Genomic DNA, 17,947 nt, shown 5'->3' on the forward strand with positions numbered 1-17,947 from the left:
TTCTCAATGTCACTGGGCCTAGTAAGATCATTGTTTTGTTCTCCCCTGTTCCACTCCCTTGGCTTATTGCGCTCTGAAACACTTGTGTACGAGTGCGATAGAAATAAAATATCAATATCAATAAAGTCACACTGTGAGCTGTCCTATTGCGGATACATACTTATTGCTGTGCCTGTAAAAGGATTCTCACCATCGATAGTGACAGCCCCTACTCGAAGAGTCAATAGCTGTCCTGTGTTTGCGCTCTGATGTATCTGCATGGGTGCATGCTGTGACTGGCCTTGCAGCGGATTCAATGGTACTTGCTGTGGTTGAAAAGCCTGTTGTGTTCGTGGCACTTGTGCTTGATATACTGTTTGATCTTGGGTGAACCCGTCCCTGCTTTGTGGGCTATATGCTGGAGGATAAGCTGTTCCCCCCCTCTTGAAAATTGCTCGTTCTGTACATACCCTTGGCTCCCACATGATTGCGCAATGTGTCATGTCATTCCACATGTCCAACACACAGGAGGGGCTCTTCTAAATTGCCCTTCCTGCATGCCTTGATTATCATTCTGCACATTCTGGAAACCACCTTGGTTATTCTGAAAGTTTCCCTGATTATTCTGAAAGCCTCCTCTTCCGCGGAAGCCTCCCCTGCCTCTCAGCATAAATCTGTTCCCCCCTTGATCCGTCTGCCATTGGTTATTCACCTGCGACAAACCCGCTGTCTTCTTTGACCCTAGCCCCTCTCTACTAGTCAACATTGCCCCTTCTACAGCTTTTTTCGACAGCTTTTTCTGTACTAGTTTGGCTTCCTCAAGCTTCCTAGCATCTTCACTCTTTCGATTTTTCTCTTGCAGCAATCGACAATGGTGCGCAATGGTCAGCTGTATTTCTGGCCATGGCTTTGCTTCCATACCCACCAGCTTCTTAAACTGTCTCTGCACCTGATCTGGCAATCCCTGACACAAAATATGATAGAATACAGGTATCGATTTCCCCCAAGGCTCTCACATTTCCAAAGACCACTGTTCCTGAAAACTCTGAATGTAAGCAAGCAGATCTTTGCTTTCCTGCATCTTATGTGCCATAATTGCTCCCATATTTGACGTATCAGGATATTGTATTCTAAGCGCTTTCCAGACAGCCGCTCTGCAAGTATTAAATGGCACCCCATCATGCACTGTGTTCTATACTGTGATACTTGAGTATCCTGCACTCGTCCAAATGTCATCAGCCCTCTCCCCAAGGATAGCAGCTAGAAGACCCTTAATGTCCCCTATACCTAATGTTGTACCTCCTGTCATTTTTTCCAATTCATAGATCCATTTCCCCACCCCAACGTTAAACTGGGCAATTTACATCTTAAATTGTCCTTAACCATCTGGGGCCACAGGATATACTGTGGTCTTGACCCTCCTTTTTCTAACAAGTGAAATTGTCAAATTCCAAAATTGCAATCGTCTCCCATCTTCTGCCTATTCATTGTAGCGACAATGGTTCTGGATCACCTTCTTCCTGGTAATCACCTCAGTGTGCTCACAAGTACCCCCTCTCACTAAGAGGTCACCTTTTAGGTTGCTCTGGCCTCACCATAGGCTCTTGCGTCCTTTCTTTAGGCAGGTCCAAATCTGACAACCTCACATTGTCAGTCTGAAAAAAAAACCTTGGGACCCGCACACACCAGCACCCTCCTCCCTACGGAATGTTTCCCTGTCTTTGTCTGACATATCTTGTCCCTAACTAATATACCTGTGTAACGCTCACCTGGTATCCACGGGGACGTCACTCAGCCTGTTCTGACCTCTTACAACCTTGAACCCTTCCCTGGAGTCTACTCGACTGGAGACTGGGCCTGAAACACAGGATTAGTAGAGTTTAACTCCCTATTGTCTCTGTGTGCTTGAACCCCTTCTTCCCCGGGATCCAACCATTCCCTTTGATCCACAGCTCACCTTGTTTTCTTGGAAAGTGTGCTTTCCGTCCTGCTTTCAGCCAGGGGCGTGTTGATTGATGCGGGCTCGTTGCTGCCTAGTTACTTCACTGGCAAGAGTCCGACAGGTAAGTGTAATGAGTCTTTTGAACAGTTCTCTAACTTCATTCCTTTCCTTCCTTAGATGATGGCCGGCGTCCGGGGATGGCGACGTGCTGCTGAGATGAGTAGCACTGAAGGTGAGTGAGAGCGCGATGCGCGATGCAACCCTTTCGTATTTGTATTGAACTGAGTTCTTTTTCTGTGTCTTTTAGGTGCCGCAACGTTTTCAGTGTGGATGCCAGTTATGAAGAAGAAATGAGGTGTGCGGCGCCTCTAGATGTTTCCACGCTAACCTGGAGTATCTTTTCCCACTTGCAGATGGATGGGAAGTTCCGGAGACAGAGTTCCCCCAGAGCGGCTGGGATTCAGGTAAGCGTTTGAAGCTAGTACAGTCTTTAAAAATAAGCGAAGATTTGCTGAATGCTTACTAATGCCTTTTTTCTGTTCTTTTCCCTTTTCCTTAGGAAGCAGCGTGCCGGGATGGGAATGACACCACCGAAGATGCCCGCAGAACAGAAGAAGCGATGAATGATGGGCTGAAGCGCCGCAAGGTAAGGCTGTTCCTAACGGTGTTCTTGTTCTTGCAGGAGCTGAGCGCAGAAGAAAGATGCAGGCCTACTGGAGACCGATCCGAACACGGTGAGTGTCACCCTGCAGGTGCAGAAAACACAAACCATGTTTCTCAGCCTGGGCGTGGCTTAAATAGTCTCTGGGTATCCCAGGTGTCTCTGGGCTGAACCACACCCAAAAGACTAGACTGCATATGCAGTTCTGGGAACCGAAATATGTTGAAGCATCTTGTCCCCATCAAAGCACTACAAGTCCAATCCCCAAAGTTATCCTATGGGAGTGAGTGAGTATAGTGCCACAAGAGCCAAGTCGGACTCCAAGTCGGTCTTTGGAGGGATGGAGAGGCCCTTGAGGGACATGTAGGTGATCGTGGCCTGGCTCCAGCCTGACATCTTGGAGGGCTGGGGACATGAGGGGCAGGAATCATGACACCTGTTATACTTCTCATCTTTGTTTAGAGTCAGTCTGTCCAAAGACAGGGCTCTATGTCTTTCCCTTTATTTCTAGATTCACTTTTTGTCTTCATCTCCTGATAAGCCTTCTCAATTCTGTCTCTGATGCTTTCTATCTCAGAATTCTCCTCTAGATTTACTCTAGAGGGTCCTGGAATTGGTTCTTGTGATGGGAGGAACTCCTCTATGTCCTCCCACAATACTACTGGATTTGGTTCCATTAGCTCTCTCTCATTGTGATCAATGCCGTGTGCTCTCTGTCTTCTATATCGTTCCTTTTTCTCATCAAATTGCTTTTGTTCCTTTGCTTCCTCCATAACCATTTCTTCTTCCTGTCTTTTCACTTCCCTTCTCTCATTTGATTACGCACCTATTCATCTCTGCGTGTTTGCATTCTTTTATCTCTTAATTTCTGTTCTTCCTCTTCTTCTTTTTTGATTTCTAACCTATCTCGTTCTTCAATTGCTCTCTGCCTATTGTCATATTTTCTTTGCTCTTCTGCGCTCTCTTCCTTCCTTATCTGTTCTTTTTGATACATTTGTTCCCGTCTTTGACTACTCTTTCCTTATTTCTCATCTTCCTTCAATCTTTTCTCTCATTCCCTGTCTTTTTTATCTTGCTCGCCTTGAGCTTCCCCTTGCTGTACTTCCTCAATGTTCTTCCCATCAAGTTTGAGCAATATTTGACCACCCATCTATTCATTCTGTATGAGCACTATCTCATCAGCTTTATCTTTTTCTCCTTTCCATCTCTTAATTTCTCATTCTATATCTAGGGTCGCACATGGTCATTTACTTTTCTCTTTGTCCTGTGGGACTTTATAGATAGCATCTTTTTCTAGAGTTCTCTCTGGACTTAGTCACTGCTATATGCAGGAGGCTCATGTATCGGATTACTGTATCCTGTCACTGCCTTAAGCTCTCTTAATGGATACAATTCTTCATCTTTCGCATTATCGCCATTTACTTCAGGCACGGTAGGAGGAGCGGAAGGCTCAACACTCCCCAATTTACACTGGCTAAGCATCAAGTCTTCAGGAGGCGGGTCTTCCCATTCCTCCTGATACATTTTTCAAAGCTCTAGGCTAGCTAATCTTTTTTCCAATTTCTTTCCCTTGTACAGAGCGTGCACGTATGTGGTCATGTGTTGCAAATCTGCTTTTGACAGTTATTCCTCTTGTGGCCATGGCATGAAAATTTTATCTGCCGTCCCCTTAACCCATTCTGCACTTTAATGCTTAAGTTGGGTGTGTGTTTTGGCAGATGTTTACAGGTGCATGAGCGGAGTAACATCCTCCATTATGACAGGTCACAATCGACTGTCAATACTTACCATTATTTTACACAGAGAATACTTTTCAGAAAAACAATATAATATGAGAGTGCACCAATCATTGCCGCTCCAAACCTCTTCCTATTCAATCAACACCATTAGTCAACTAAATAAATAATCAAATCTCAGCCTTTTACCACAATCTATTACTTGTCGCTCTTTACATTTCATCATTTCCTTAATACATACAATACATACAATATATAAACAGACAAGCTGGCTGGCCCCAACATATATCTCTTCTCAACACTCCTCGCTGCTTATTTCTACCCCTGAACTTAATCCGATCGGAGTGTAAGTTATTTCCCTTAGCTCGTAGCCTAGGTATATCCACTTAGATTTTGACGTAGGATTTATGGGCTTAACCTATGACGCTCTTTGTCCTTCATATACATCTACTTGACGCTCTTCATCATTAACTAAATACCCCACCAACCCTCTGTTACTTTCATCCCATTATCACGTTCCCTACTTAATATGCATACATTGTTTTTTGCCACTTTTCTCAATCTACTCACCATTCACTTTTCAGCTCTTGACCTTCAGGATCGTCTCCTACTCAACCGGCCACTGTAGCATTTGGCCCACTCAGCTGCCTGTAGAAATTGGGAGGGGAATTCCATAAAAGAGGGACCTGTCCCACCTGTCTCGTTTTGTCTTGCAAGAACTTGTTTTCAGCCGCTGTGCAGAGGAAGCCTTGTGGTCCTCCAGCTAAATGGCAGAGGACATCCGATATTCCGAGACCCTTAAAAGACTACTGGGTTGACGGATTGTTAACCATCCTCTGCTACCACTTGAACCCATAAACCTGGGTCCTTTAAGAGGAGACAGCTATATTTAGAGATGGATGGGGATGTAGAATTTACTTATACATCAATAATCAAACTGACTGACTAAGTTGGCAAATCGTAGTACTGTTTTATTTTCAATTATCTAAAACAGGAAGTTACAACGGACATCAACGGACGTTGTAAAGCACGACCTCAGTGAATTTCATAAGAAACACAACTTTTACAGTCAAAACTCATCATCAGTGACGTCACACTATGTGGCAAACTACAAAAACCTACTTGGGGATGAGATAGGCTTACCGGGAATATCTAGATATACGTTACATACTGACATGGGTTGCAATTGGGTCTCTAACATCATATGGACAACTAAGCCCTCCTCTAGTGCAAGTCATCTTCATCATCATAAAATACACGACGATCCATTGGTTACACAAACTATAGGGCTCTCTGTTACATAGCCCTCTATAATTGGTTGGCACACTTGTACCCTTCTGGAATATTCCACACGTTAGCAGCACGCAGGCTGGTACCTCAGGTGCCTGTGACCTGGTCTTGTACATAGCTTCCAACACAATTAGCCTGACATCTATCATTATTCTTGTGGTCTGCCATTTCATTAAGGCTTTGAAATGGGCCTTGCTTAAAAGCTCTCTGTGCCTGAGAATAAAAGGGAGTGTTGCATGGTTTTATCCTCTGCTTTCGGAGTAGCTCGACCCAAAGTCTATTTCAATCTCACCATGTAACTGGAGACCACATTTTCAAGCTCTTTGCTGCATATAATACTATTAAATGATGAACTCTTGACGCCTTCAGTGTTTTTTCATTCCACCTCAAACAGAAGTTTGTTTCTTTCTCATGTTTATGTAGCTACTTGACAGACATCCAGGGGGGGAGAGCTTCTGGTAGGGTCTTTTGACTCTTCCTCTACACTGTGGGCACCTCATAGCAAAACGAGAAGATGTCAGCTGAAAGAGGCAAGCTAAAATCAAAGAATATGTGAGATCAGGTAAACAGTGCAAAAACTAGACAGGCCACCAACATAAAAGCAGGACGTCAATTTGACAGAGGCTGCCAACATAAAAGTGGGACTAAACTTCAGTAGTGCAGAGTCAGACAAAGGATTTTCTCTAGGTTGCAATGTCATTATTTAAGTAGCAATCTTAGAATTTGAAATGCTAATCAAGGTCATCTGAATTTGAAAAACTATTTGCCGGCATGCCATTGCAGTATTATTGCACAGAACTGAATTTAAAATATACCAGCACACCATTCTTCCACCATGTTATTTGGTGGAATCTATTAGCAGGGATGCTCTGAGCACTAATCCAAGGTGGTACTTCTTATTGGGCTTCCATGTGAGGGAGGATTGGTTTCTAAAGACTGCTCTCCACCCCTCTGCCTCTAAAACATTGCTTGCTTCCCATTTACTAGCCTGACTGCAGCCATAGATGACAGCAGCGGAACCAGCGAACATACACAGACATATTCAGTGCTGTGCTTTTCTGGTTAAAATTCAAATGAGAACACCAGAGACAGAGGAATCTCCACAGGTGGGGACCAGACAGGTATTTGAAGACATACATTTTCATTGCATGTGTCCTGCAGATGGGTTGCCATCTTCGTGGGGGCCCATTGCCTGCATGAGTGGATGTGGGGCGAATGCGGCTAGGTCCTGCAAGGAATGCTGAGGCTCTGACAGGCCTTGATAGGGATCAGCCGAATAGAGGAGGACGAGGCTGCAGGGAATGCATCTTGATTTATTATTTCCTATTTGTTTTAATTGTTAGTATTTGTGCACACTGTGCAAATGTGTGGGATCAGCAGCTTTACCAATAACACACTAAACCACCCATTGCCCAACAAACAAAATGAAACATTGCGTTCTTGCTCACAGAAGGAACATATAATTGGGTTTAATCTGCGCACAACCATTTCACAGAAGGAAAGCCATTTTGAAGGACTAAACATATTGTAATCTCAGTAAAAGAAGCTATTACACAAAAGGAATGAATTGTAGTTACATTGAGATAACATTGCAAATGTAGTATTTTTTTTTTAATTGTATGACTATTTGTAACGATTACCCCCAGATTGTTTTGAAATAATAGGAACATTATGCTTGTCTTACTTAGTAAATCAAATTATTATGATTTTTTAATTTTTATTTATTGTGCATTTGGTTTCAAACAATAAATCACATTATTGAAACCTACAATTACCATGCAGATTATTTACTATTATACTCTTTAGAAATATCTCTGTGAGAAAGGGGAAGGGGACACATAACACCAATTCCATGCATGAATTCAAAGAGCATTTTGGGAACATGAGAATGATAAAAGATCTTTACAATTGACAAATATGTCTATGATAAAAGGGTTGTATGTTGTTTCAATCACTACCTACATAATGCACAATGGGCTTCATGTTCAATTCATATTTTACAACACACCAGCGTAACATTAAAATCTTAGTAACTATGAACCATATATATCCATTCAGAAATCTTTGACAAAAGGATAACATCGCTGCAACAACTTTCACTTTTAATTTTCTCCTTTTTCTTCTACCTAAACTTGGAGCCTCACTGAATTTTACAAGAGGAAGCGAAACCGGGTGCACACACATCCTTAGACAATTATGTATATACTTATAGATTACAGGGCCTGCAGAAGCGGCCCTGTAGTTATGGTAAAGATGCTCAACACATAGGAAGAGCACTTTTTGGGTGGCTTATAACTTTGCTCCCCGTGGAGGAATACTCACCAAACTCTGCATAATAAGCATATGCCCCCCTCTGATTGATTTGCTGAAGTCTGATGAGGTTTCTTCCAGGGGGAGCAAGGTTATAGGGGGGTCCCCAAATATGTGGCTTTTCTCGTTGATGCAATGGAAAAGAAATGTTGCTCACGTCAACAGCCCAAACTGCTGAATGGATTTTCACCAAATTCGCAGTAGGAGTGTCAGCCTGGTCCCAACCGCATGCTTTTGTAAATTTGGTGTAAATCGGTCGAGTCATTTTTAAAAAAATGGCCAGAATGTAGGTCAAAACAAATAGTGATATCTGGGTTCGGACATTGGACCTGCACACTGATTGGATGGTGGAAAGCATGAGGTGCGTCATATTTTTTTAAACAGCAGCCATGTTGGATCTGCGGTCAGGCACCAAGGTCCGCGGACAGCATGGTGTGGAAAAAGTAAGGAAAACACATTTTGGGTTATTTGATGGCTGAAAGAGGGTCTGAAAAGGGTGGAGGAGTGGAATAGAGATGCATTGAGGCTGTTTTTTCTAGATGAAAAAAGTGGACACGGGTGCTGCCTGCTCCATGGACACCGCAGCAGTCCGTGGACAGCGCTGTGAACAAGCAGCTTGTAAACACATTTGAGGTTATTTGATGGCTGAAAGAGGGCATAGGAAGGGTAGGGAATGGAATGAAGATGATATGGAGCTGTTTGTATAGGTGGAAATAGGGTTTGTAGGTGCCGTCGAGTCCACGCTCAATCTCGATGTCCGCGGACACCAATTCAATGGCTGGGGGTCGAGGATGAGTTTTGTTATTTGCAGTTGTATTGTATTTACTTGGTATATGCTTTAATTATGTTGTGGCCAGTGGCCAGAATTTTGGAGGCATGGCCATAGTCCATGGCCCCAAACATATGGCCACTGGCCATTACAATTATAGTAATATGTGTATAGTAATTATTGGTACTGTAGGGTGAGTAGAAAGTATATGGTATTTATGATTATAGTACAATTGAGGATAGTACTTATGTTATATGTATTTGTTTACACTTGATACAGTTACTTAGTTGTATAAAATAGTAAAGCTGGAATCTCTGGTTCGTTTTCTGTGAGTGAAAAAACAGTATAATTTGTTTAGCAGGATAGTTGAAAAAGCTAAATAGCATACAATCATACATATACATTTGCTTTTTCTGACACTCATAAATAGTGCGTTCTATGTACTATGTTTGATACAACATTAGTGCATGCTACACTGTTGAGGATTAAAAAAAGTACTGCAATTATGTCACTGTAAGTGTAATAGTATGTTTGTTTGTAGTGCGCTGTTATTAAGGGAATGTTTAAAGTAGTTATATATCTTATTGCGTATTCTAACTACATTAGATTTTAGAAGACGTTTTGTAGTAACAAGAATTGTGATGGCATATTTGAAGTGTATTGCTACAAAGGGTATTTTTTAAGTAGTTAGATACCTGTTGGTGTATTCAAACTATCTTGACTTTTAAAAGTAATATTTTAGGATTAAGGATGTAGTTAGATACCTGTTGGTGTATTCTAACTGTTTATTGTGCCACAGTTTAGTGAGTACATTTGAGTTGAAGGGATATTAAGTAAGTATTTGTTAGATTTGCTGGTAGCCTATGTTCTGGAGTTACTGAGGTGTCACTATATTCAAACCAATCACTTCTTTTTTTGACATATGCAATATAGTGCCCTGAAGTGGTTGTGGCACCAGTGAGGTATATTGTACCTACTGTTGTGAAGGTGTTCCTGCCAACAGATACTTGGCTGTTTGTGAAGCTAGTAAGCTTATAGTTATTTTAGGTACCATCTGCATTTTACGTAAGAAGCATTAGTATGACATATTGGTTATGTGAGTTGATTTGCATGGTGGAACGGTTGTCTGAATTGCAAGAATTGCATAATATTCCATGATTTGCATTCTGCAGAAGCTGGTGAAATGGAATGGATTCACAATTTGATATGGATACATATACAAATTGTTCATTAGGATGTTCTCTTGTGCAACATGGTTGCAGAGAGTGCATGTATGTTTCCACGGTATGAAATATGGAAGATTTTATTTATAGGGATGTTTTTGGTTTCCAGTACTTGTAGTAAGTACAATAGGAATTCTTGAGGATCTTCTTGTGTGTTTATGGCAAATTTTACCATTCCTGCACAATAGTCTAATTCTTGCCTTACACCTGGGACACTGTAAGTGCTGTCAGGATGATTTGTGGCATTTCAATGAAGGACAAGCATTTGCAAACAGAACTGGTCCGTGCCGTTTAAGTAAATGTTGTGAACAATTGGTTCCAATTGGAAGAGAAGACTGATTGTTACATTTGCATAGCAATTTACTCCAGTTGTGTTGCTGAATGTAAATTGATCAAAGAGTTGTGTGTCTGAATCGTTTGATGGGCCTGCAGATTTTTTGGGGAGTAGAGATATTTGTGTCTTTCATTTCTGATGGATGTGCAGTTGAGTTTGTAGTAGACCGTTTTGTGATTGTATTATTTAATGGAAAAGGAGATCTTTGTTGGTTCTTTAGCTGCATTGTTGGGAGATAAATAAAAAAACAATTATTTGGCATTTATATAGCGCTATGAACCCTCAGGTATCTGAGCGCTGCTTATTACCCACGGTGTGTGGTGCTCATTTATCCACCTCGGAAGGATGAAAGGGTGAGTTTGGCCCTGCCAGGATTTGAACCTGCATTAGCAAGCTCTGCACGGATGTCAAAACAAACGCTCTACTCGCTGTGCCACTTGAGCGGCACAGATGTGTTGTAGATTCTGTTTGCATTAGTTTTCTTTTAAAAGGTTTTAGTTTTTGAGGTACAAGGTACATATCTAGATGGGGATATACAGTGCTTGTAGCCTGTTGTATTCTAGGATGCAAGGAATGTCAGCGTTGAGTTTGTTTGCATCAAAGTTAACTAGGAATAGACCACTGAGTGTACGCATATGTGAAAGTGCTCCATAACTCATACCTTTCTTAAAGGCTGTGCTGCCAATGTCAAACACTGCATGATCTAGGGTTAGTCCTTATTATTTGTCAATAGTGACACCATATGCAAGTGATAGAGAAGATTGTTCACTGTGTACGTATATGTCTTTAAAAAGAAGGAAACATGCTATTTTGTGGCCAATTGTTTTAACTTCTGCAAGTTTGTGAAAGTGGATGTTGACAAACTGAATGTTGTTGTCATGTGGATATGGTTGGAAGCCAACAACAGTATCAATTGCTCCTGTAACTAAATCTTGTTCTAAATCAAGGTTACATTTTAGAATTACACTGCTGTTTGGGCACAAAGTAGATATTTTCTCTATTCCAGCTATTTAGTCATGCTGTTGCTTGTTGACACATAGGGAGTGTTATACCGTGCACTTCTAGTTTGTCTATGTAGCTAATATGTAGTATGGGTTGCATTTTTTATTAACATTGCTTAGTTGAATTGACTACAGCTTGCAAGGGTTGGCATTAAGGACATGCATTTTTGATTTTGTTGAGGTAATTGTTCCATGACATCAGGAGAAGATGTGTTTCGCCCATGTACCTCATAGATTAGCCTACCATTTAGGTTTGATTTTGCATATTTAGTAAGCAGACACTTCTCATGCTTTTTAAAATTTTAGCATAGGTGAAGTCTGCAGACTGACACATGTTTTGAGTTGGTTCTCTGTACTGAAAATGTTGCTATAGATTTACATTTCCAATGCTGGCGAGTGTGTTGCAACATAGTTTGTATCCTAATGTTTTGAAAATAGGTTGTCCTTTTACTTGTGTTAACTGTAGGAGGTCTCAGAAAGCAATAACTTGTTTTCCTCCATACAGTTTTTCATAGTCGGTTATTAGGACTTTTTACATTCTGAGGTGAATCAAAGCCAAAATGAGATTGGAAACCATGCTTACTTCATCTATTAGGAGCACTGTCATTTGTTTTAGAATTCTGCATACTTCATTAGCAGCTTCTTCTGATCCTTTGTAGTATTCTAATTTGTTTTGGGGTTCTACTGGAAGGAACAGTAGTCAGTGTAAAGTTATACCTCCTATGTTGTAGGCAGCTAAACCTGTGGGGGCTGTTAGAACAGCCAAAAGGTTGTTTTTGTTTAGTTTTATAGAAATATCTGATTATTTTAATTAAGAATGTTTTTCCAGAACCAGCTTCACAACTTTCATACAGGAGTAGAGGTTTATAATTTGTGCAGCTACACATTTTAGTTTCATGTTTACAACCATGTTCAATTCCTTCAGTGACTCCTCAATAAATGGTGAGTTGTTCATCATTTAGCTGTGATTTGACCACTGACAAGTCTTGTCAAGATTGTTTATATTGTTACATGGTATTTTCTACCTCAGTCATGGCTATTTCTGCTTCATTTAGAATGAGTGGTTCTCCAAGTGGTTCTTGGCTTCCTGTTAAGGGAAGGTTGACTACCCTTAGGAGTGTCTTTATATCTAGTTGAGCTTCAATTTCTTCCTCCTTTGGCATTCATTGTTCAACATTTGATTGAATTGTTTGAAATTGATATTTGTTATACTGCTTTCATTTATTTTAGCATGCAGCTTCAAATGAGTCATGGTCACCTAATAATTATTTTTCTTTTCACAAAGGTTTAAAAAGTTGCAGTAGGGACATGTAATACAGTTCTCTATGTTGCAGAGATTTAAATGAGTTTTAAGTTTTCCTAGGCTTCCTTCACATGTTGAGACTGAGTATTTTCCAGTTGTCTCATATGGTGTGGCATTGTTTTTGTAGGAGTAGTTTTGGGCTATGTCGTACAGGAACATGTTTTCCAAAGCAGTACTTTTGTTTGGGTGGTATGTGTCAATTAAATTGTTTTTTAAAATGTCCTGGCTGTTGGGATCATTTGTGGCTATTGTTTCTATCTCTTGGTTGTATTTTATTACTCTTTTTGGGGATGTGGCTGGACCATGGTTTAGCCAGACAGTGGCCCTCATTACGACCCTTGCGGAATACGAAAAACGATGGCGGAAATGTAATACCGCCATCGAATACCGCCCGTTGCGATCATGACCCGTCACCGTAAAGTACGATGCGATTAGCGACACCGTAGTGAACGCCAACGCTAACTGCACCAAGTACGCGCACGCGCGCCGTGCAAAACCGCAATATCCGCCATGGCGCAATGGTACGCGAATGCTGACCCCAGCGGACATTCACCTAACGCCATCAAGCATGGCGGAAAGTACCATTCCGCCATGGCGAGAACTACGGCATCGCGAACCAACCGTAATGGCCCTACTGAGTGCCTGTACTCCACTCCCTGGCCACATTGCACAACTCCTCGTAGGCGCAATGCAGTCACACCATGCAACCAGTGAAATGTACAAGTCACCCATGCATGCCAACGAACCAATGCATGCAGGGGCCCCAAGTGCCCTGTGAGTGGCCATCCACAATTGGCAACACACCATTGCCGTACTGATGCAGCACAGGCATCTGAAGGTGCAAGTACACCAAAATGAACTGAAAATGCCATGACACAAAACAACAACAGTCCCCCATCGCTTGCCACCAGTGTAAACCAACAGTCAAAGCAGTAACCTGAGGGAGACTGCACCAGCCCTGTACACATGCCAGTAGTCAAACCAACCATCAGCATAAGCACGTACCACACAACTGTACCCAGAAGCCGGAACCCAAAGCAGAACACCTCACAACACATCGCGCCACAAATCGGAATATGCCACATTACTAGCAAAGAATAACGCTACACGGTTAATATCTGAATATAAATTTAATGCACATCAAAATCACCAAGCCCATACAGCCATTTGAGCATAAACTCACAAATGATCAGCATTACTGTGGGCTGCATCCGCAATAAATGACCAGCTTCCCCATGTGTGACGCCCTGTACCTTCATGGCACACAGGGGCTACATCCACGTCCAAAAAGGCAACATGGAAGCGCCTAGGACCGCAGGCCCGTCCCATGAAGTAGGCACTAGTCCAGCTGGAAGCTAGGTATGCTGCACCTAGCCACTAGTACTGCGTAAGGGCATGTGGGCCATTGGCGATCGTCCCATAAGATCGTAATGGTGCTCCACTGATTAACTCGAAGCTGCAGGTGTCGACTGTAGAAGCCATCTGCAGGAGTGGCGTACAGATGGCAGCGGCAGAAGGGGAGGAGATACCTGTCACCCAAATGAAAAAAAAGATAGTATGGGCATCCGAACTTCATATGTATTACTCACTACATTCAACACACCAAACCTACAACCATATGCATGCTAGCCCACTCATAAGGATCAATTGCACCCAAAAATCACTTGCGAATCATAACGACACAAATCGAGGTGAATACACTATTTCAAACGAGTGTCTGTGTGCATGCGCCTGTCAGCGGACTACTGCCATAGTGGGTGGTCTCACAGGCCACACAGTCACGCTGCCTACACCAAGTCTTGGCAATCATGACAGCGCGCCCCTCAGTCCGCAGGCACATATACATGCCCTGAACACCCGCAGAAAGGCAGGCCGTTATCCAGGACTTTTACAGGGTGGCACACTTCCCCAAAGTGCTTGGTGCCATAGATTGCACCCATATGGCCCTTCGTCCACCTAGGGCCACTGAGCACATCTACTGAAACCGCAAGCACTGGCATTCCATCAACGTGCAGGTGGTATGCGATGCAAAGGGAATCATCACCTCTCTCTATGCAAACTACCCTGGCTCCACCCATGACAGTTTCATATACAGAATGTCCACCCTGAGCCGGGTGCTGGAAGCTGGGCAGCATGGTGACACATGGCTCCTAGGTGAGTACAAATGCCTGTGCACATGCATGCATGTCACACACACACACACACACACACAAATACACAAACCCCAATAATCACAACCTTCATCACCTCTCCAGGGGACAGTGCCTACCCTCTGAGCAACCACATGAAGAAGCCAATCCGGAACCCCACCACACCATCTCAGGTAAGATACACGCAGCCCATATTGCAACAAGGGCCATAGTGGAGCGCACATTCGAAGTGCTCAAGTCACGCTTCCGCTCCCTTGACCGCTCTGGCGGGCAACTACTCTATGCATCCCCAGTAGTCTGCAGGATCATTGTGGCAGCATGTGTCCTGCACAATGTTGCAACATGGCAGGGCATGCCGGTGGACATGGTGGTGCCCCCACATCCCCAACCACAGGCACAGGTGCTGCCCATAGGCGGGGACAGGGCACGTGGCGAGAAAGCCCGGACCCAGCTTGTGGCCACAATTTTCACCTAAACTCCCACCCCTGCGGAGTGCACACAGGCCTGGCACATATCAGGTAACAATCAGTGATGACAAAGAGAAAGTCAACTGTCACAACCATACCACCCTGAGAATGTTGCCATGGAAGTGCCACGTTGTGTGCATCCCTAGCTACTTAAACATAAGCAATCCTGTGTGACCAAAAGGCACACATGCAAGGTGTGAATCACACAGACCTGAAAAACAGGCCATATCACTGGTATGTCACCCAAACCCTCCTAAACCACAACATGACATGGCAAGCAATAGCTATACACCAACACAGTACCAATAAGGTACACATTGACATGTGAAAAATGTAAAGTGGCATCAGACAATGATGCCTGACATGTAATCAGATGAAATGACTGACCAACAACCTTCCACCCAAAAGAAGTCGTACCCAAATACATTCCAACAGTTGTAGTTGTACCATAACAATGAATGCCTGTCTACATGCACAATGTGCATTGAAAAATCAACACTGCAGCTTCTGTGTGCCGTGCCCACCTCCTGCAACACACTGCTCAGCGCACAGCATAGTGAACAGCCATTGTCTGTGACGCACACCCTGTGCATCACATCTAAGCGACAAACTACATCAAAAGCAAATTATGCATGTACAGGATCCACAATTGGCCATAGATCTGTGCTGTAGGGACACAGTGGGCACCAGAAGGCAAACAGAGTGTACATGTGGACATGGAAGGGTGGTTGTACATGTAGTGGATCATAGTGCGAGTGTGTGGGTCAGTAGGGACATGTACTCAATATATGCATGTGCAATCAACTGACCATCAGATTCCTCTACACATCACATGTGAACATTCACCATGTGTACTCCCCAGCATGTCAAGCCACAACTATTCCCTCACACCTGAAAGGTAAACACAACACATGAACAGGCATTGATCAGCAGAATACATCACGTACATAGGTTTACCGCAATTACAATGTCAGGGTGTGCATCACACTGTAGGGCAAGGCAACTGTCAACAATAAAACACCCCCCCTCCCTCATAAATCACCATGACCCACTGGACAACTGCACCTGGGTTAGGTAGCCTTCATCCTTGATTTTCACCTGGCCACAGGATCACCCTTCACCTTTATCACCATCTCCCACCTTGTGTGCAAAAAAGCGTCCAGCTCCCTCATAGGCCACATTGACTTGCGAAAACACCACATCAAAGATAACTCAAAGCAAGCCAACACAGAAGCCAAGCACAAAGCCTGCAGGCAGAAAAACAAACCAGAAGAGCCTCCAGTAGATGACTTGAAGTAGCAGTACTTCACAAAGCCCAAGTACTACCACAATGACGTAACAACCAGGGTAGCACAGTAAAACGATGTCACAACAGGATGTGTACCATGTGTGGTACATAACACAGAATGATGCACCACGAACTGATGTGTACTGTCACAGCTCCCGTGTACAGGCGCAGGAGTGGCACGAACCAACCACCCCCACCGTGGTCTGGGTGCCTGCAAGGTCAAACTCACACAGACCCTGGTGGGGAAGGAGGGTCAGGGATATGCAGTCAGGACAGGCATTGCTACACTGGACAACCGGAATGCAGGGCAGGAGAGGGGAGTAGGATTGACACGAGAAAGTAGGAAATGCACAAAATTGTACTACTCACATTAACACATACACAAGTACACCAAACTTGATCATCATGCACATAGTAACAAATTACTCAAATGGAAGACAAAGAGAAACTTATCTCTGGGGTGATTGCTGGCCTCCTGTCTGCACACTCTCAGGTCCGGTAACAGGAGCAGTTCAATGCTGCAAAGAGAGCCACAGTTACTAATCTGTGCGTGCCCATAACACACAAACACACCACCATATATGTCCAAAACTAACAAACTACTCTACAAACAATCTGGTGTGGATGCTTCGATCCCATACGTAACATTACCCCTGTGATGGTTCATACACAGTTAATGCAGTAAGTCAGGCGCCGGCGGGTGCGTGGCAAATGGAAGACCAATGTGTCACGATTTACACAACATGCAATGTTCCCTGGGTAAGCAGCCAGACGCATATACCAAGGTATGACTTCAGAACAAGTTGTGTTCCACCATGACCGAAATAAAGTAGGTAGTGCATGTGTCAAATTCTACATGAAAATGAAATGCACTGCACACGAGTCTGTCCCTTGCTGTCTGTCCCTTGCTGTCTGTCCCTGTGAGCTGCTTCTTTCCATGTCTCGCAATGCTACATGGCTAATACAAGTGCCTCAATGGACCATGGTGGACTGTAGGGTATGTGCCACTGCCCCTGCAGGTGCCCCAGACAACTTTCCCATCAACTAGCCATTAGTCCACCAACACATCTCAGCTGTATTGTGCGCTTCAACACCAATATTTGTCCAAGCTCACCATCAGTGCTGCTACTAAGCATGCATGTGCAACTGGCCTGGTGGAAGGTTTGCTGTGTTGTGGCCCCCCTGTGCTGCTCACCTTGCCTGGAGTCCCTTGAAACACGTCAGCTGTTTTCGGATGTATGAGCGCAATCCATGTGCCTCTGCTTGCGCACACATGTGCATGTCGGCACCACCAAACATGTCCAGCTTGCAGACGTCCAATGGCCCATGTCTGCTGGCAAAGGTGGTCTGGAGGTTCATCCCCCTGCAGAAAGGGCATGAAACACATGATTAATGCTTTAAATTCATCTGTGTGTGTCTCTTCAGGCATTTCATGACTGGACCATGTCAGAGACGTACATCAGAAATCACACCATCAGTCCGTCTTTCACAGGC

The sequence above is a fragment of the Ambystoma mexicanum genome, chromosome 3p (genome assembly GCF_040938575.1).
Source record: "Ambystoma mexicanum isolate Mex_15411 chromosome 3p, UKY_AmexF1_1, whole genome shotgun sequence".
Classification (NCBI taxonomy): domain Eukaryota; kingdom Metazoa; phylum Chordata; class Amphibia; order Caudata; family Ambystomatidae; genus Ambystoma; species Ambystoma mexicanum.